The 16,529-nt window shown below is 37.0% G+C and overlaps 1 pseudogene; it reads left to right on the top strand.

Annotated features, from left to right (window-relative positions):
- LOC101577432 overlaps window positions 1-15,780 on the top strand; it is a 20,632-nt pseudogene extending 4,852 nt beyond the window's left edge.
- The last annotated feature ends 749 nt before the right edge of the window (window positions 15,781-16,529 follow it).

Below are 16,529 nucleotides of genomic sequence, written 5' to 3'. Positions count from 1 at the left end.
GCCCGCCCCCTGGTGGGCTGAGCTGGCCTCTCTCTCTCTCTCTCTCTCTCTCTCTCTCTCTCTCTCTCTCTCAAATAAATAAATAAAAATAAAAAAAAACAAAAAAAAAGCACAAAATTATATTTCTCTCTCACAGCTAAAAATTGGGTAACATAGTTGATTTTAACTGCAGGAGGGACTGGAGTACATTCATTTTTTTCTCCAAACCAGAGCATGGCAAGAGAGAAAGGAGTTGTGTCTAGTGTTGGAGCAGTAATCTCACACTATCTCTTATCACTGGTTTGGGCAAACCACAGCATTACAATTTCTAGAGTTTTGGCCACCTACTATCCATGATAAAAAGTTATTCACATCTGGTGGGTTAATTTACAGAGAAATTGCCTTTGATAAAAGGGAATCTGTTCAGAAAAGGTCTGTTTGGGGGTTGGTAATTTATACCTGAGTGACAAGAATGAGGGAGAAGAAACGATTCTGGATGAGAGGAAGGTTTTCATTTTTTAGACGAGCAGTTCAGGGCACAAATTTGAGGAAAGTGACTTATTTGCATACACTTTAAAATCTGAATAAACTTACTAAATCCTAAAAAAATCTTGTTGCAAGTTAATTTGTTGAAACTGAAGGGGTGTTTCATATTGGATTCTGCTTGATGTTAAAGAAAAACAAGAAGCTTGTAAAAGGAGCAATAGAAAAGCTGCTGGAGAAAACTACACTGCAAGATTTTATTTTTATTAGAGAGAAATTTGGACTGTCTCCAAGCTATAAGGAGTTTCCTGCAAGCTTATAGAGAAATTTAAAGGAAGGGAGAACCCTGCTGACATACAGTCTAAAAACAAAACAAAATAGAACAGTAAAGAACTAGCAAATCAGAATCCTGGCACAAATTAAAGCATATCCAACTATGTATTAAATAAATAATGAGAGTGCATGCATGTGTTCATAGGCGCGCTGTGAATATCTATCACGCTGAAATTTTTCAAGTTACCATCACTGTTGTTAAAGGTAGAGTTGGCCAGAGGAGATATTATCCATTTATTATTGCAGTTTTATGTGATGAGTTAAACTGAAATTAAACTTTTCATTAATTACAGTATTTAAAGCTATCTTTTAAAACAGAATTGTGAATTCCTGCAAAGGCGTTTAAAGTAGCCACATAGTATCTGATGCTTGTTTGTTCCATTCTGTGCTCAGACAGCAGAGAATTTTTTTTTAACATTTTGTGATAATAAGCTATACTTAAGTGATGTATATTATTGTCTTAGGGAATATATTCCTTGGACAAGGGGATGGGATGGTAGAAAATGCTTATTAGAATTTAAATGTTGAAATAATTTTCCAAAATATTGTACCAGTTTCTCTTCTAAGAAATTTTACTCTCTATTATTAGAATATTAGCAATAACTAATATTTTTTGCAAAGTGTTGGCTAATTTAATTTTATAAGTTCCTATTTTCTCATTTTTATATTCTGACATTAACAAGTGATTTGTGAAAACAGTGCATAGGATTTTAAATATTTTCTTTGAAATGCAAATGTTTGGTACAGACATTTTACTACTTTGGTATTTGTATTTTAGTTGTAATTAATTAATTAATTAACTTTGTATTTTAGGGAAGGGTCTGCATGGTGTTCAGGGTCTCACGGCTAGATTGGACTCATAGTGATCCGCCCTGTACTAAATTACAAGTGCACACCACTACACCCATTCTCAATTTCAGTCTCAGTGTGCCCCGGGGGCGGGGCCTGGGGATTGAACCCCTGGCTCCTGCACCTGTTTGCAGGTGCTTTAATCCACAAATGAGCTATTTAGCTGGCCTTTTTTCATTGTATTTATTACATTTACTGTAGCAATCAATCTTTCACTTTTATTTATTTTTTAAATTAATTTTATTGAGAAATAGCAATGAGACAGTTTCAAAAACAGGGTAGTAGGACAGTTACAATAATTAATACAATGAATATTGTCTTTGTAGTAGTTATTCAGAGTACAAGATGCAGACATGATATCTTGTCTAAACACTATTAGTTCAAATGTTTCTTCTCATTGAACTAAGAGAAAGTAGCTGTATATCCTAACTATTTTGTATATACAGATTTTTTTTCACTACAAAATGGTCCATTTATATCTCCCTTTTTTGTTTAGTTTTGTCAGAGATGGATATTCCATTGCCATTCAAATATGGTAGGTGTGTGAATTCAGCAAAGCAATCCAATATGGTCCAGTAGTCCATAGTAGTAGTAGGTTATTCATAAGACTGGCAATGTCAGAGGTTGTTGACTTCAGCCTTTTACAGTTCAGCGTATTAAGATGGCTTTACTTTTCATACTTCTTGGTTAGACTTTTCTGCTGGATGGTTAAGATCAAGATAAAGCAAGACCTATATTAGAAGAAATGTAACTTTTGTATCTGACAAAGTTAGTCACATCCCCTCAGGATTTACCCTAAAACCCTGTACCGCAGTTTGTAGATCCTTTGTCAGTGTTAGCCATGTGAATAAGTCACGGCCATTGCTTGACCAATTTGCTCTCTGTGAAAGCCTGAGAGGATGTTTTCTCGCCATGTGACTCTCCTTAGGCACATTCTACATCATTGATCACTTTCCTCTGTGGCCCCATAATCTCCTTGAACAGAAAATTTGGGACACCACTGAATTACAGGATGTTACAGTACAGGTTCTCTTATGTCCTGAGTCCTCACTGACCTTGAAAGGCTAGGGCCACAGTGTTGGCTTACCTTGTAGACCTTCTTTTTCTGTAATTTTTGGTCTGCAAACTTAAAAGTTGTTAACTCTCCAGAAGAGAAGCTTAATGATAGTAATTTCTTATAGGCAGTTGAGCTTACCGTCTCTCTGTCTGAATATCAAATGCCTTAGACATAAAATGGAGTCTTTCACTTTTAGATTAGCAAATAAACCAGCATTCTACTAGATTGTTTCAGGTTCCATTTTAGTTTTCACAATCTGTTGATAAAAATATGTTCACTAACAACTTTTTCTGATGTTTTGACAGCATTTTCATTTCTTATAACTGCAAACTTTATTTTGAACTAAGGAATAAATTGTGAGTCCAGCTTTCATTTTTAAAATGGCTAGTCCATAGCCTTAATAAGTGGTTTAAATATATTTCTATTGTTTATAAGATATTTTAAACCTTTGATGATTTTTGATTTCTCTATTCTGTTCTTTCATTGAAGGGCTTAAGTAGTTTTCCTATAAGAGTTGCACTCAGGAAGATCAGAGTGTTAAAATTTATCTTGTATGAAAACCATTTACATTCTTAAACATATTGTTAAGATTTTTGGTCCAATCTCAAAATCACATGAGCCTGCTTGTCTACATTGTATGTCCTCCAAAATTATACAATAGCTGAGATGTTCCTTATAATTCAACATTTTAAAAAACTTTCTTATTGCATCAAGATATAACAAAATTTGAGAATTGCATCATTTGAATTAGCTAACATTCATAATTTCTTCATATATAAATTTGAGCCTTTAAAACGCTCTATTAGAACAAAACAATCCCAGAACTTTTAAAGACTTTGATTGTATAATCCTCTTATATATTTATATTTTGAGCCACACCTTTTATAGTAGTGTTATTTGCAGAAGTAGACAACTTTTGGAAAAGTATTACATTGTTGCTCATTTATTCTTCTGACAGAATTTAAAAGTACATTTTTGTAAGGAAAACAAAGTCCTTTCTTTCCTTTTGGTTGGTTGGATTTTATTGTTTAATTTTATTGCTCAATCCTTACAAGACTGAATCTACCTGTACAGGAAACAACTGTAATTTTCTATTAAAAGTCTAAAGTTTTTCTGTTAGGAAAGTGCTAAGTTATTTACTCATATATGTTCTACAATTTTTTTTTTTAATTTATTTACATGGATTCAGTTATTTAAAAAAACATTTTGGTAAATACTTGATTTTAATAAATGCCATTTCAAAATTGATTGGGCCATTTTTGCTTCATTTTACATAATAATAACTGCAGTATCTAAATCCTCTATGAAATTGCTGTTAATAGCAGTAGCTTATACTTACTGAACACTTGTGGGATAAGTGTCAGCTGCGTGGGTTTTTTCACTGTTTCTTTGATCTTCAAATAGCCTCCTGAAATAGGTTCCTTAGGCCTGGCCAGTTAGCTCAGCAGATTAAAGCGCTGCTTAGGCAGAGCCCAGGGACTCGGGGTTTGATATCTGGCATGCGGGGCATGCTGAGGTGGCAGTTGAGACTGGGCATGGTGGTGCGCGCCTATAATCCCAGCGCATGAGAGGCTGAAAACAGGAGAATCACTGTAATTCCGATCGGTGTAGTGAGACCCTATAGACTTTATTAAAGTGCCCACAAGCAGGTGCAAGGGCCGGGATTCGATCTCCGGGCCTGCTGTGTGGGCCCCACCGCGGTGGCGCGCTGAGAGGGGTGGTACGCGTTTATAATCCCAGCACTTGGGAGGCTGTAAACAGGAGAATCACTACGAGTCTGATCTGGTAGTGAGACCCTGAACACCCTGTACATCCTTCCCTAAAAAATACCAAAAATAAATAAATACCAAAAAAAAAAAAAAAAAAAAGCTGAGGACAAGAAATAGGTGCTGCAATGTATGTTGTTACTGAAGGAGAAACTGGGAATCAGGATGGACTGTGGCTAGATCTTGTGTGGTCAGAAGAAATACTGTATTGCCTCTCTTCAATATTGTGTGATTTGTAAGTACAGGTCTCTATTGTTAACCATTTCTGGGTGATTACAATAATGTCTGCTCACAGATCAAACATTTTTTAAGTTTTTTTAAAAAATGTATTTAGTACAGGGTCTTACTACGCAGGTCAGACTTGTAGTGATCCTCTTGTTTTTTCAGCCTCCCAGGCGCTCAGTCGCAGTCTCAGCACACCCTGGGGGCGGGCCGGCACAGCACACTGGGCATCGAACGCCGGCCCCTGCATCTGCCTACGCAGGCACTTTAGTCTGCTGAGCTCTCTGGTCGGCCCTCACAGGTTGAATACAGACTGTTGAGAGTAAACTGGATAATATTAGGTAATGCATTGTGTAAATTTGGGATCATTGTTTATAAGTAAGATTTTACTTTTATAAAAATTATATTCTTTCAGAGTCTTACACTAAGGAGACAGTATCTGAAAGGTACAATAGATGTAGTAAAAGTGAAAAACTGAACATAAGGAACAAACAAGATGAGGGAAAAGAGAAAAGATAGGAGAAGAAGGAAAATCGTGTAACTTTATGCACAGTGTATATATAAGATGATTCTACTAATTTCTATCAGTTTTTTGAGGGTAGCAGGTAATGCTTAAAATTATTACTATGGCGAGCTAGCCAAATAGCTGAATGGATTAAAGCACCTGCAAGCAGGCACAGAGTCTGGGGTTTGCTCCCCGGGCCTGCTGTGCTGGCCGCACCCCCAGGTCACGCTGAGATGGCAATTGAGACTGGATGTGGTGGCGCGTACCTATAATCCCAGCTTTTGGGAGGCGGTAAACAGGCGGGTCACTAGGAGTCCAATCTAGTAGTGAGACCCTGAATACCCTATAGACCCTTCCCTAAAATACAGAAAAAAAAAATTACTTTGACCAATTTTGTATACTAGTATCTGTAACCTGAGCAACTACATTGAAGACAGCAGTGTGTAACAGAACAACCACTGTTGGAATACGTTGCGTCTTGTTTGTTTTTAATAAAAGGTGTATAATTTCTAATGTTTTATCTATTATTTTTGCACTTTTAAAATAAATTAAAAAATTAAGGTTTATGAAAAGGAAGAGTTAGTTAATGTTGTAACTATTTGATCGATGTTATATGCCTATATCTGGTAGTCTGAGCAACAAATTTGGTGATGACACTGTGTAATATAACAGCCATCATTAATTTCCTGTTCTTATTTTGAAATTCTACACCACTTTTATGGTCTTATGGTGCTTTGATTTTGTCTTTGTCTTTGTTCTTGTTATTTGCTTTTGTTTCTTTCCTCTTTAAAGTAAAATTTTTAAAAAGAAAGTAAAAGATGAAATAACATTTTGAAAAGCAGAAAAATAATAAAAATTTCAATGATTCTGTAGCAGAGATAATTATAATATTTTAAAAATTCTTTTATTTATTTTTTGGATATAGGGTTCCGTTAGGCAGTTTAGACTCATGGTGATCTTCCTGTGTCCCCAGCACTGGGATTACAGATGTGCACAGTCACACGCAGTTTAAAAGCTTGCATAGTATGCCCGGGGTTCTGGGGCCAACACAGCATGTGGTACCAGGGAGTAAACCTGGCTTCATGAGCTTGCAGGCAAGTGCTTAGACTGCCAGGCTGTGTCCCTAGTCCTGGCAGGGATACGTATTCAGGCCCAACAGGTTTCTTGGTCTGCTCCTTTTTCCTGCAAATTAAATTCATTTTCCGGTTTAATATGTGTGTGTGTGTGTGTGTGTGTGTGTGTGTGTGTGTGTGAAGCTCTGTGTTCTGACTTAAAGTGCTATTCTGTTAAATATAAAGTTGCAAATATTAGTTTGCACATTGCTGACCAGGGTTTATTGTGCTTTTCACACTAAGGAAAATAAAAAGGAATAAAGGAAAGAAAAAGGAAGAAGAAAGACAGAATTACACAAATACAAGAGAACACTTCTAGCTTTTGTTTAAAAAGATATTAGATGTAAAAATAAGAAATGAATGCCAATAAAGAACTGGGGGGGATGGAGAACATGTAGTAGGAATGAAAAGAATTTTTAGGCATAACTTTTTTTTGTGATTTTGAATAATAGACTCTGATGGGCGGAATAGTCTCTTCAAGAAAAAATGTGTTGTACCTCTAGCGTTTAGTATTCTATGATGTGTTCTGTATTAGAAATAGGATCTTTATACCTGAGTCACATTCAAGTGGAATGAGTCCACGAAGCAATTCGAGTCATGTCCCTTTCAGAAGTTTATGTGAAGTAGATGGGGACACTGCCACGTGATAGGAGAGATTGGGCTAGTGCAGCTGACGGCCACACAGTGCCAAGGATTGAGCGCCATGCAGTGCCAAGGATCAAGTACATTAGCAGGGTCTAGAAGAAACATGGTGTGGTCCTCTGGTACAGGTGTCAGAGGAAGCAAGGCTTAGGAACAACCTGGTTTTGCATCCTCCCTGTCATGGTTATGAGACAATATGTACGTATTTCTAAGCCACGCAGTTCTTTGTGCACTCTGGCAAAACTGGGAAACTAACACATTTATTTTGAAAATGTTTTATTTATTTGAAAAATAATGTGTCTTCATTTATAAAATATATTCCTCATTTCTCTTATTTCCTAAAATCTGTTTTCAAAATTATAAAGCATTCTTCCACAGAGTCATATATATTTGTCCAGTTTTTCCACCTTGTACATTTACAAGTACATTTTCCTGTATTCTGTTTTATTTTAAATTTTTTATTAATGTGTGCTAGTGCTATTCAATCACCCAGTTTAAAGTACTTTATTTTTTCCATTAAATAGTACATAGCTATACATTAATTTTTAACTAGGTGTTTTGTTTTTAGTTATATAATCCACATTACTTAATAGGAATCTATTATGGAGGAGGTTGTTGTACTCTGACTCTCACCAGACCAGTAATTTCCCTTTCTTTGACAGAAAGATGTGACTTTTCAGAGGCTACAAGCTCACCAGAATGCTACTTAAATAGTTTTTCCTCCCAGTGCTGCTCAATGTGGTTCACTCAGTCCAGCCAGCATGTAGCTAGTCATTTGAGTGAGCTCCCTGCCTAGACCCCCTACACTGGTGCTGAGAGCAGAGACCGCCTGTTAGGTGAGAGCTTGGCACCACACTGTACATTCTTAGGCATAGCTTGGCAACTCTGTGTGGAAATGTGTATCTGTTGCTTTCTTACTACACCTGACATTGTAAAATTTCTTAATTAATTTACACTGTAATTCACATACCACTTTTAGACACTGTGCAATTTAACAGATATTTCTTTAAGCCTTCTTATTGTAAAATTATTGTCTTACTATTTGCAAATGACGCTTTTATTTAGAATATGTAATTGGAGTTTTGTGTCCTAACCAAAGCAAATTATTCATTTTTGTCCAATTAATTACTTTTTTATTTCATAACAAATAGGTCTGACAGTCCATTGTATTTTAGGTAGTATTTTATTGTATAAAATGATTTCCATTTTTTATTAATTAGTTCATTTACATCTCCCTATATAATCTTTGGACATATCTTTACCTTCCACTTTCACCAGGACTATCTCTGACACCTATAAAATTTGAAAATATCATTTTTCATCTAGTTTTGTTTGGAGAAGTATAAAAGCACTATAGTCTGGGCAGCCTGTAAACTACAAATTTTAGTTCTTATACTTGTGGAGGCTGAGAAACATAGTAGGAGCATCATCAGATTAAATTTCTTGTGAAGGTCACTTCCTTCATCCTCACATAGTGAAAGCAGTGAAGCAACTCTCTAGGTTCTTTTTCAAAGCCATAGATCCGTATTTATGACAGTGTGGTCCCTGTGACATAATCACCAGCCCCAAACTCTACTTCCTGAAACCTTCAGATTAGAAGCTATGATTAAAAAGTTTTAGAAGAGAACAAACACTTGGTTTGTAGCCTTCCTAACTAGGATGTTTACAATTTTACCTAAAATTTTAATCTCTACTGTTTATATTCTTTATAATATTGTAGGAAATGCCATTCTGCAATATATGAAGATTTAATTATAGGGTAGGGGGCCTGTAGCTAAACAAGAAAAAGAAAGTAGGTCTTCTAGCTAGTCCTGACTAGAAGAGTTAAAAACAAATTTATTAGAGTCCCTTGGGAAATAGGTCAAGGACTAGGGCAGAGAAAGAAAAACCAGATAAAGACACCAAAGGGCCATGCATGGGACATACAAGAGACCAGAAAAAGAGCTGACAGGTAGGCCACAGAGAAAAAGCCAAGTGCACAAGTAACAGGGCACCCCCACATCCACCAAAATATATAAAACGAAGTGGGGTGCTGAAAAGCCTTATGCAGCATGTACCCAACCCTATGCACCAATAGATAGATACTCAGTCTAGATTCACAGTATTATTCACTCTAGGCTCATCATAGAGTGCAGTAGATTTATCCCTGCTCTTACTAATGCTAAGCATGAATAAGATGCCTCCTTGCCAAGTAGCTGCTTTCTCCAAAGATGAAGCCTTAAAAAGTAGGTTAAGAGAAGTGCAGTCAGAGTTTGCATGGGAATATAATATTATTTAATACAAGGCATAACATTTTGAGGATTATTTTATAATATTCATCCAAAAGGTCAAATGCAGAGGAGAGCAAGAGACCTGCAACACTTTAGAGACCTAGAGTCCAGCTGAGGGCCAGGGTCCTGCATGAGTCCAGCTGAAGACCTAGAGCCCAAGGCAGTGTCTCCCATAAGTCCCACTGGCTACCTAAAGCCCACGACAGTGTCTTATGGATCCGTATTGAGGATCTGTACTGGGAAGGCCCAGTGGTCAGTGATGGAAAGTCTACATCAGCGAGATGAAGGATCTGTGGCAGTGGGCTGAGGGATCTGCATGGAGCCAGGAAGCAGTGCTCAAGGTAAGGACTGGAGCTTACCAAAAGAGAAAGGCCGCCATCCTTAGTGATATCGAGGACCCGAGCTCTTTCAATAATGAGAACAACTGAGTTCCTATCAGGAAAACAGCCCAGCAAACTTCTCCAGTAGCAGCACATTGTCTTGCCCTCTGGTTTTCCTTGTATGCTGTTGGCAACAAGGCTTAGGTGGAATGAGCCTGCCGTACCTAGAGCCATACTGAGTTCAGCTGGGTATTCCCAGGTAACTGCTAGTTCATCCACTACAGCAATTAAACAGAGAAAGGATTTGCATGGAGATCACTAGAAGAAATGACATTTGGCAGTTGCCCAGAAACCAGTTTGGTTGTGGCAAGTTCAGATGGTGAGGGAGGCGCTCACCCCCCTGTAAAAGCAGCTGGGAAGAAAAAGTGCATGGATCCTTCCTCTTTCCAGATCCTGATTCTGTCTTACCAGGGTGCTACTTCTCTCTCCCTTCCTTTTCCTCTGCAAACAAAGTATCTTCCTTTAGCTGAACTTGGTCTCTAATTTTGTACTGAGGCTGAGTTGGTGATCTCTGGCTGGCTTCCAGACAGCAGAGCAGGGTGTTCATCCCTGACATGTGACATTTTGGTTCCCTGACCAGGAGTCAAATGTGACATCACTACGGTTATTGTTCTCCTTTTTTTCCCCTACTCTTCTGTTCTTTTATTAGCTGATATAGTCTAGGATTTTTGTTCCAACTGACTGATACTACATTATGATTATTTCATTTCATAATTAGCAATGCCATTTTATACTCTACCACACTTGTATATTTCACTTAATGCATACATTATTAGTTTGAGAACTCATTATCTTTTGGACAATTAGTAAGGATTAAATTCTACTTTTGATTTATATACATTTTTTTTCATCGAAGGAACTCTTCTACATGCAAATATGTTGTGTTGTTCTAGTGTGAATAAAATTACTAAAGTGAAATTGAGTATTTAAGTCATACCAATGTGCAGCACAAATCTAATGAAGGAATTTTTATATTCAAAATCTTCTCAACAGGCTGGTGAGATAGTGGTCTAAGTGCCTGCCTGGCAAGAACAAGGACCCACGTTTGATCCCTGGTCCCACATGATGTGCTGTCCCCTGAACCCCAGGTACACCGTGGTGGTCCCCAAACTGGGTATGGTGGCACACACCTATAATTCCAGTGCTGTCCGAGCTGCATAGTGAGACCTTGTACCAAATAAATAAAAGAAAGAGAAAAACCCCAACAAATTCCTCTCGACAATAGTGATGCCTCATTTCTATTTTCCTTTTCCTTTAGAGAGCTTGTTTGGAGGTTCTAGCAGGGAGCGCAGCTGTTCATAGGCCCTTGACCAAGCAACGGTCCTCCTCTATCGGGGGTGGCCGACCTGTTCGACCGATGCAACTTCAGGAGAGACGCACGTGGAGCGTTGAGGGAGGAGGGGATACCGCCTAGCCATCCAGATCAGCCGAATCAACCCTGGTGATCAGTGATGACAGATGTCGCAACCAGATCGCCCTCACATCTTTATTTCCTCATGTAAACGTGTTCAACTGTTGAGATTTATGGTTGGTTTCCTTTGAGTCCATTTGCAAGTTTTGGTGATGGTATTTTTGATCTTGTGCGCTGATGCCAATGGAAAATTAATAGGTAACAACCTGTAATCAGTTCTTTAAATTGTGCATAAGAAATAAGTGAGACCTTCTGACCTTTCCATTTCTGAAAATTCTTTTACTGGGTCAACCTTTTTTTTTTTTTTTTTTTTTTTTTTTTTTTTTTTGATGGTTTCATGTCTTTTTCTTTTCTTTCTTTTTGCCGGGGATTGAACTCAGGACCTTATGCTTGCCAGGCCAGCGCTTATACTATCTCACTGGCCCAATGTTTTTCTGTATTTTTGGTTTTAAAAATTTATACAGCCTCTTTGAACAGTCTTAGGTTTCTGAATTTTCTTGATGTTTCATGGAGTTTGGAAATATTCAGCCTTTATTCTCCTCCTTTGGGAACAGTCTTACAATCTTAAGACTCTTGTTGCATCTAGTGTAGTAGTATCTCAAAGGTTTCTGATAATGTGAAAAAAATATTTCTCATAAATTACTTGGGGATGCCTAATTTTATAAAACATTTTGTCAACTTAATTTTAAGTGTTAAATAAAAATCCCATGCAGCTTACTAATTGAATTTCTGTAAATCTATTCAAAATGAAATTAGAGGATATAGCATAGAAACATGAAAGCGAGTATTTGTAGAAATAAACAGATAAAAACTACAATCAAATTGTCCATCTATTAGAAAATGGGCAAAAAAGTTGTGTACACAATGAAATATTCAACAATGAAAAGAATTATTCATGTTAGAGCATGAAAATCTGAAAAATAGTATATTTTCTTAAAGTAATCACATGTCAAACATTTAATATTTTATGATTACCACTTACCTGAAATTTCCAGAACACACAATCATCTCTTCATGAAACTTGTGGAAGTGGGGATTTCTTTACTTTTACTTTTCTTTTCTTTTCTTTCTTTCTTTTTTTTTTTTTTTGAGACAGGGTCTAGCTATGAAGTTTAGGTCAGCTATGTGCTCACTGTTGTGGCCCCAGGCTGGTCTCAGAATCACAGTGATCCTTCTGTCTCTACTCCTGAGTGCTGGGATTGTATGTGTGTGTCACCACGTCCAGGCCTCGGGAGTGGGGATTAGCTACAAATAAATGCAAAAGTTTTTATTGAGGAAGGGGGTAAGAATCTTCAGAAATTGGGGTTTTCTGATGTGTGCACAACTATAAATACACAAAATCTAAATTATATTTAAATTTACAATAGTGACATTTTACACTACTTGAATTACATGTGAAGAAACCTCAAACAACAAGAAGAAAATATTGGAAAAGAAAAATGCTATAATGAAATACTAGATACACATGTCATTCCATATTTTAAAAATACGTTTCAAGTAAAATTTCCTGGAAGCAGAATTACAAGATAAAATGATATGCATATGTATTTTTAGGTAGCCCCAAATTCCTCTGCATAGCAACCCTAGCATATTATACTCTCATCATTAAAACATATGGATCCTATTTCCCCAAGACTTGATCATGTATAATAGTGTCACACACTTAGCTTGTTAATATTCCAGTACTTCAAATATTGCCATATTCATAAACTTTGACTTTGTACTTACCTTACTACAGATGAGCATGAAAATATTTCATGTGTAAAAATTTTATAATTCACCTATTCTGCTTTATTTCTTATAGTCTTTTATCTTGCACTGAATTAAAAAAACTTTCAAGTATTAGAAACTTTTGCCTACTCTTTAATTGAAAATACTTACATTAATGTATGTCTTTGATGTATGTTAAAAATGTTTTTCATTAAGCGTTCCACTGTTTATTTGACACTTGTCTTTTAAGAACAGAAACAAAAGTCTTCAAGTCCTGTGCAAACTACAATTATCAGATCAATTGTCATTTTATTTGGAGTTTGCAAAGTGGATTTCATTTATTTTCATTGTTGTTATTTTCTGTGGAGATTTTGTAATAATTTATATGATGATTTTGTGTTTATTCATTTTTATATGGGGACACACATCTGCCAATGCCTTTGCCTCCCCATAATGTAGATGTTGCTCAAAATACCTTCTCTCCTTTTATCTATTTGGTTTACCATACACTTTGATTCAATGAAGTTTCATTATTTACTTTTAATTTTTATGGCTTATCTCAAATAAGTCAGAAGAAAATTTGACTTTTTATATGCTATAATCTTGAGAGATTTTCTTCTCAATTTCTTCCTGATTTCAAGATTTTTGGGGGCCTACCCATTAGCTCAGCTGTTTAAGGGACTGCTTAAGCAAAGCACTCAAGCTCAGAATTCTGTGGTTCGATCCCCAGCTCCTCGGGCCTTATCAGACCCGCATGTAAGGCAGCCTGAGTCAGCCCCCCCCCAAAAAAAAATCCATCAAGATTTTCATTATTACAAGGAAAAATGAAAGGAGGAAAAGGTTAGAACCTCTGGGGATGCAAAAATAAAGAAGGAGAAGGAAAATGGCTTCTCTAGCCCATGACAAATTAAAGATGAACCTGAAGATGATGGCTGTTTTGCTCTTCTTCCTAAAGAAGATCTAAAGCCATTGAAGAGGTGTGAGATGAGGATGATGTGGATTACAAACCTAAGAAAATTAAAGCAGAAGATAGTAAGAAGGAGAAGAAATGAAAAGGAAGAGAAGGATGGTAAATTGAAAAAACAGAAGAATAAGAGAAAAAAATTCCTGAGTCAGATAACAAGAAAAAGAAGCCGAAGAAAGACAAAGAACAGAAGTGGAAATGGTGGAAAGAAGAATGCTGTCTTGAAGGCATCAACTGGAAATTCCCTACCAAATAAAGGCCCTGTATTTGCTCCACCACATGAGCCTCTTCCAGAAAGTGTCAAGTTTTACTATGATGGTAAAGTCTTGAAGCTGTGCTGCAAGGCAGAAGATATAGCTACATTCTTTGTAAAAATGCTCTATCATGAATATACTGCTAAGGAAATATTTAGGAATGATTTCTTTAAAGATTGGAGAAAGGATCAATGAGAAGAAAGTTTGAAATAATAGTGTTTAGACAAAATATCATGTCTACATCTTGTACTATGAATAACTACTATGAAGACAACAATATGCAATGTATTAATCATTGTAACTGTCCTACTAACCTGTTTTGAAACTGTCTCATTGCTGCTTCTTTCTCAATAAAATTAATAATAAAAGAAAGATTGGAGAAAGGAAATGACTAATGAAGAAAAGAACACTATTGCCAACCTAAGCAAATGTGATTTTACTCATGAGCCAGCATTTCAAAGCCCAGTCCAAAGCTCAAAAACAGATGAGCAAAGAAATAAAAATAAAAATTAAAAAGGAAAATGAAAAATTACTGAGTATGGCTTCTGTATTGTGGATAACCACAGAGAGAAAATTGCTTACTTCAAGATAGAGCCCCTAGGCCTATTCTGTGGCTGGGGCAACCACCCCAAGATGGGCGTTGCTGAAGGGGAGAATCCTGCCGGATATTATCATAAACTGCAGCAAAGATGCCAAGGTTCCTTCCCTGCCTCCAGGACATAAGTGGAAAAAGATGAGGCATGACAACAGAGTAACTTGGCTGGTCTCCTGGACAGAGAATATCCAAGGTTCCATTAAGTACATCATGTTGAATCCTAGTTCATGAATCAAGGGTGAAAAAGACTGGCAGAAATATGAAGCTGCTGGGCAGTTGAAGATGTGGGTGGACAAGATCCAAAACCAGGATTGAGAAGACTGGAAGTCCAGCAGAGAGCTGAAGCAGTGTATTTCATTGACAAACTTGCTCCAAGAGCAGGAGATGAGAAGGAAGAAGGAGAAACAGCAGACACCTTAGGTTGCTGTTCACTTAGTGTGGAGCATATACCTGCACCCAGAATTGGATGGTCAGGAATATGTGGTTGAGTTTGATTTCCTTGGGAAGGACTCCATTAAATACTGTAACAAGGTCCCAGTTGAAATACAAGTTTTTAAGATTTGCAGTTATTTATGGAGAACAAACAGTCCGAGGATGATCTGTTTGGTAGACTTAATACTGGTATTCTAAATAAGCACCTTCAGGATCTCATGGAGGGCTTTGCCGCCAAGGTTTTTCATACATACAATGTCTCCATCATGCTACAGCAGCAGGTAAAAGAACTCACAGCCCCGGATGAGATCATCCAGCAAAGATTCTCTCTTAAACCACGCCAATCGAGCTGTTGCAATTCTTTGTAACCATAAGAGGGCACCGCCCTCTTTTGCGAAGTCTATGATGAACTTACAGTCTAAGATTGATGCCAAGAAGGATCAGCTAGCAGATGCTAGAAGGGATCTGAAAAGTGCTAAAGCTGATGCCAAAGTCATGAAGGATGCAAAGTCCAAGAAGAAAGCTGTGCAGAACCTGAAGGAGCAGCTGGTGAAGATGAAGTTCAGATTAAACTGTGAGGAGAATAAGCAAGTTGCTTTGGGAATCTCCAGACACAGTTATCTGGACCTTAGGATCACAGTGGCTTGGTGCAAGAAGTAAGGGGGGGGTGTCCTGATTGAAAAAAATTTCAACAAAACTCAGCGGGAGAAGTTTGCCTGGGCCATAGACATGATGAAGCCCACGAGTGTTAGCCAGTCTGAAGGGGCAGCATTTTGTGAAAAGAACACTGTGGTTTGGGGAAGATGGATAAACTGAGAGCGTCACTTGCCCTCATGCCTGAGGGAGAGAGGTAGCAAGTCTTAACCAACATCTTTGCAAAAAGATAAACCTGGAGATATTATAAGGGAGAGCGGAGCCAGTTGTCCAATGGGCAACTTACTTAAAAATATTTCAGATGTCAAAATTATAGCTGTATGATTTGCTTTGAATTTTTTTCTTTTGTAATTGGGAAAAATTGAGAAAAATCATAAAAAGCAGAATTTTAACGTGAAAACATTTTGTGCTATAATCATCAGTTTTAGAGACGTTGTTAGTTTAGTGTGTGAACAGTCCACTTCCCGCATCTTTCCCAAAGTATCTTCTATTTCTATCATTAATTCCCTTAGAGTCAATTGTAGGTTATTTAAAATAAATTTCTACAACTTACTGGAAAAAAAAAAGATTTTCATTATTTGTCTTGTTACTTTAGGGCCATCCTCTTAAATAAAAATGTGTCCCTGTACTACTGGTTAATTCCAAATTAGGAAGTAATGGATTTTTTTTTTTTCTTTTGAAAAGGTAAGTTAAAGTTTGGTTTCTCATCTCAGATTGATATCTTCCGATTATTTTTGTCTGGAGTTGAACAATTTTGTGTACCTTTTCTTTAAAGAATACTAGATACAAGAAGAAGAGATGCTAGATAATAAATTCGTATCGATCGACTATTACTACCACTTCCCATCAGAATTGCTACAGCTTCCTATAACCTATGAAATGTCTCTGACTCCTAGCTGTCAGTCCTTCAG

Source organism: Octodon degus, unplaced genomic scaffold, assembly GCF_000260255.1.
Source record: "Octodon degus isolate 3935 unplaced genomic scaffold, OctDeg1.0 scaffold00047, whole genome shotgun sequence".
NCBI lineage: Eukaryota > Metazoa > Chordata > Mammalia > Rodentia > Octodontidae > Octodon > Octodon degus.
The sequence above is the reverse complement of the archived record's forward strand: the minus strand, read 5'-3'. Positions and strand labels throughout refer to the sequence as shown.